The sequence below is a fragment of the Vombatus ursinus genome, unplaced genomic scaffold (genome assembly GCF_900497805.2).
Source record: "Vombatus ursinus unplaced genomic scaffold, bare-nosed wombat genome assembly UNPS02014248.1, whole genome shotgun sequence".
Lineage (NCBI taxonomy): Eukaryota > Metazoa > Chordata > Mammalia > Diprotodontia > Vombatidae > Vombatus > Vombatus ursinus.
The window spans coordinates 184,089-189,250 of record NW_020954026.1 but is presented as its reverse complement, the minus strand read 5'-3'; positions in this window follow the sequence as shown (position 1 = coordinate 189,250).

Sequence of the window (5,162 nt, the reverse complement as noted above, 5' to 3'; positions counted from 1 at the left end):
GAGAGAGAGAGAGAGAGAGAGAGAGAGAGAGAGAGAGAGAGAGAGAGTTTTTTTGCAAGTCATTTTCAGGATTAAACAGGGTCCACCTGAGCCCAGAAGTCTTTGTGAGGCATGAGGGACTTTGAGAGGTCTTTCCTTTCCCTACTTTGACTCCACACCTTCTCCCTTTGGGGTTTGAATTAATTTGACTCAAACTGGCAGTGAGTCCCTATAAATAAACCATGATTATTTCAAAAAAGTTCAGTTGGTCTTAGTGGGCTACTAATATATCATCGTTCAATAGTATGAAATCTTTTGCCACAAATGAGGAAGGTGATGGTACTGCTCTCCTCTGTCATTTTCAGAGTACACCTGAGTATTTTATTCTGTCCTGTATGTTATATTTTAGGAACAATCTTGATTTCTGGAGCATGCACACAGAAGGTTTATTGGTGTCTATTCCATAGGAGATATAGTTATGGAATCGATTATAATCATTTTGGAGAATGAAAATTCAAGCGTGGGTGGGTGAAGTATTTGAAGATGTGTCTTATGTAAGAGAGATTAGACATATTCTGCTTGGCCCTAGAAAGCAAAACAGAGAGTAATGGCTGCAATGTTCAGAGCCAAATTTTGGCTCAATGCAAGAAAAAGTTTCCTGAAAAAATGAATAAATTCACAATTGTCAGAAGAACTCTCCTTCACTGGAGGGCTTCAATGGGGTATCTACTTACTGGGTGTGTTAGAGAGAATATTTCTTTCAGGCATCGATTAAATTTGATGAACTCTGGGAGCCCTCTGACTCTACATTTCTGTCATTCCCTCACTCTATCCCTCTCAAAAATTCTATGGACCTTTGGTGCCTCGCCTGATGTTTACATAATACCATTGATTCCAGATACCTGGGGGGAAGGAAATGAGAGTCCATCCTCCTGGTCCTCATATATCCCCTGTGAGCTCCACCTAGCACATGTGAGAGGATCTCCTTCCCTTGACATTTCCTTGGTTGTTCTCAAATCAGAAAAGTTTTTTTTTTGTTTACCAATCTCTAGTTAGCTATCGTTAGAGGTGAGCCTCTGCGAAAACTCCTTTGCATCTGTGAATCACTTCACTTAGAAAGATCTCAGAAAGGACACTCAGTAATCTGAATGAATCTAACATATTTATACTATGAATGAAGGTCCTTTCTGGGGAGCTACTCCAGACCCTACCATATGGAGCCTCTGTGTTACCATGCAGGGAATATCTTTACATTCAAAATTAAAGGAGAAGTAAATCAAAAGGGAGGGCAGCTAGGAAGCAACAAGAACATTCAGGGAAAAGATTGGCAGTAAGTATCAGGTAGGTCAAACCCCCATAATCACCATCTTCAGCACCACCAGCTCTTAGAACCTGGTGGAAACAGCCAATAAACTAGAGTCCAGAATCTAGCCTTTCCCTAAAATTCAAAATTCTTAGAAAAAATTAATGTGGAGAACAAGATGAATACTATATCATCATCATCATCATCCTCATCATCCTCAACATCATAATTTATAACTAACATTTATGTAGTACTTACTATGTGCCAGGCATTGTGCTAACATTATACAAACACATATGTTTGTATGAATTTATATGTATGTGTATATATAATATATATATATGTTATCAAAAGTATATGGTTGCAAGAGTTAAATTATACACACACACACACACACACACACACACACACACCCTCCCTACCCACCTCCCTCCCCAAGAGGCTGTGCAATCTGATATAGGCTATACATATACATTCCTATTAAACATATTTTCACATTAGTGATGTTGTAAGTAAGAATTAGAACTAATAGGAGGAACCACCAGAAAGAGGAAACAGAACACAATAGAAGAAAAAAATAGCAAATAGTATGCTTCAATCTGCATTCAAACTCCACAGTTTTTTCTTTGGAGGCAGATAGCATTTTCCATCATGAGGCTTTTGGAGATGTCTTAGATCCTTGTTTTGCTGAGAAGGGTTAAGTCTATAAATATTATTCATAGCACAACGTGGCTGTTACTGTGTACGATGCTCTTCTGGTTCTGCTCACTTCACTCACTTCACTTACAAGTCTTCCCAGGTTTTTCTGAAGTCTGCCTGTTCAGATTTCTTACAGCACAACAGTATTCAATTATATTCATATATCACATTCATAGTTATGATTACTATCTGAGTCTTTTTCTCCATCTTTTTCCCCAGTTTATGCTTTTCTTTCTCCTTTCTCTTTTTCACTCCTCACTAATGTTTCACTTTTGACCACCACCTCCCTCAGTCACACCTCCCTTCTATTAGCCCCCTCCTTTTTCTTCTCCTTTACCCTTACTACTTCTTCCCTCCCTTGTATCTCTCCTCTCTTTCCTTTCCCCTTTTCCATCCTAGTCTCTACAGGGCAAGTTAGATTTTTACACCTAACTGATTCTGTTATTCCCTTCTTTAGTCAAATCTGATGAGAGTAAGGTTCAAACAATACTTATCTCCCTCCCTTCTTTCCCTCTGCTGTAATAGGTTTTTGTGTCTTTTCCTGTAATGTGATTTACCCTTGTCTGCCTCCTCCTTTCTCAGTACACCTTCTTAGATCAGACTAATCCATTTACTTGGATCCATTTAACCCACTTAATTAGATTTTTTTATCATTACATCAAAATCAATTTATACCCACCCATTTTGTGTATACCTCTTTAACATGGTGTAATAACAATACAGTTCTCAAGATTTAAAATTGTCATCTTCCATTGTAGGGATGTAAACAGTTTGCCTTCATTAATAACATGTTATCTGTCCCATTAACCTTTTTATGGCTTTCTTGAATCTTGTATTTGAAGATCAAATTTGTTGTTGAGCTCTGGTCTTTTTATCAGGAAGGTTTGGAAGTCCCCTATTTCATTGAATATCCATCTCCTCCCCTGAAAGATCATGCTCATTTTTGCTGGGTGGTTGATCCTTGGTTGTAATCCAAGCTCCTTTGCCTTGTGGAACATCATATTCCACACCCTATGGTATTTTAATGTACAAGCTGCATGGTCCTGTGTAATCCTGACTGTGGTTCCTTGATATTTAACTTGTTTCTTTTTGGCTGCTTGCAGTATTTACTTTTTGACTTGGTAATTTTGGAATTTAGCTACTATATTCCTTGGTGTTTTCATTTTGGGATCTCTTTCAGGAGTTGATTGGTGGATTCTTTCTATGGCTATTTTTCCTTCTGGTTCTAGGACCTCAGAGCAGTTTTCCCTTATGATTTCCTGAAAGATACTGTCTAGGCTCTTTTTTCATCATGATTTTCAGATAGACCAATAATTTTTAAATTGTCTCACCTGGATCAATTTTTCAAGTCAGTTATTTTACCAATGAGGTATTAAATATTTTCATCTATTTTTTCATTGTTTTGTTTTTGTTTGACTGATTCTTGCTCTCTCATAGCGTCATTAGCTTCCATTTGCCTGTTTCTAATTTTTAACAAATTGTTTTCTTCTATTAGATTTTGTACCTTCTTCACCATTTGGCCAATTATATTTTTTAGGGACTTGTGTTCTTCAGTGTACTTTTTTTCGGTTGTCCAACTGAATTTTTTAAGGACTTATTTTCTACAGTTAATTTTTGTCTTTCCTTTTCCAAGCTATTGACTCTCTTTTGCATACCTCTCATTTCTTTTCCCATTTTTTCTTCTACCTCTCTCATCTGACTTTTAAAATCCTTCTTGAGCTCTTCTAAGAAGGTTTTTTGAGCTTCAGACCAGTTCATATTCCCTTTCAGAGTTCCAGATGTGGGATTGTTGACAATGTTGTCCTCTTCAAAATTTCTGCCTTGATCTTCACTCTTCCCATAATAAGAATCTATTGTACATTTATTTTTTCTCATGTTGTTTGCTTTTTTTCCTGGCCTTTAAAGAGATTGAGCTCTCCTGCTGGGGAGCAGAAGGCACAGACCCAAGCTTCTTGTGTTGGGATCCTAGGGGTGGTGACTGATTTTGTGTGCTGGGGCCTCCAATGGTGGCAGTTGGAGGCTTTAGGGTCCTAGCAGCTTACCTGGTATTGGGTTGGAATTAGCCCACTAAACAATTCTCATTAAAAGACAGGTGAATCTAAAGGTCCTGGGAATAGTAGAAACTCTGAGATCACCCACCCTGCTTCCAGCACCTTCCTTGAAGGCATTATCCAGGGGAGTAGCTCCTGCAATTTGACAATTAGTTCTCCAAGTTCTACATCCCCTGCCCTCTCTGTAGCCAGTGCTACTGAAGACCCTATTTCATTGAATGACCATTTTTTACCCTGAAGGATTATACTCAGTTTTGCTGGGTAGGTGATTCTAGGTTGTAGTCTTATCTCCTTTGGCCTCCAGAATATCATACTCTATGACCTCCGGATCCTTAATGTAGAAACTGCTAAATCTTGTTTTATCCTGATTGTGTTTCTACAATACTTGAGTAGTTTCCTTATGGCTGCTTGCAATATTTTCTCCTTGACCTGGAAATTCTGGGATTTGGCTACAACATTCCTAAGAATTTTCCTTTGGGGATCTCTTTCAGGAGGTGATAGGTGGATTCTTTCCATTTCTATTTTGCCCTCTTGTTCTAAAATATCAGGACAATTTTCCTTCATAATTTCTTGAAAGATGATGTCTAGACTCTTTTTTTGATCGTGGCTTTCAGATAGTCCAATAATTCTTAAGTTCTCTCTCCTGGATCTATTTTCCAGGTCAGTTGTTTTTCCAATGAGATATTTCACATTCTCTTCTATTGTTTCATTTCTTTGGATTAGTGTTACAGTGCCTTGATTTCTCAAATTGTCACTAGCTTCCAATTTCTCCATTCTAAATTTTAAGGAAGTATTTTCTTCAGTAATCCTTTGGACTTCCTTTTCCATTTGGCCAATTTTGCTTTTTAGGACATTCTTCTCCTCATTGGCTTTTTGGACCTCTTTTGCCATTTGGGTTAGGCTATGTTTTAAGGTGTTATTTTTTTCAATATTCTTTTGGCTCTCCTTTAGCATCACTCTCAGTTTTTCCTCTGCTTCTCAAAATCCTTTTTGAGCTCTTCCATGGCCTGGAACCAATTCATATTGTTTTTGGAAGCTTTGGATTTAGGAGCTTTGGCTTTGTTGTCTTCTTCTGGTTTTATGTTTTGATCTTCTTTGTCACCAAAGTAAGATATTATAGTCTTACTCTT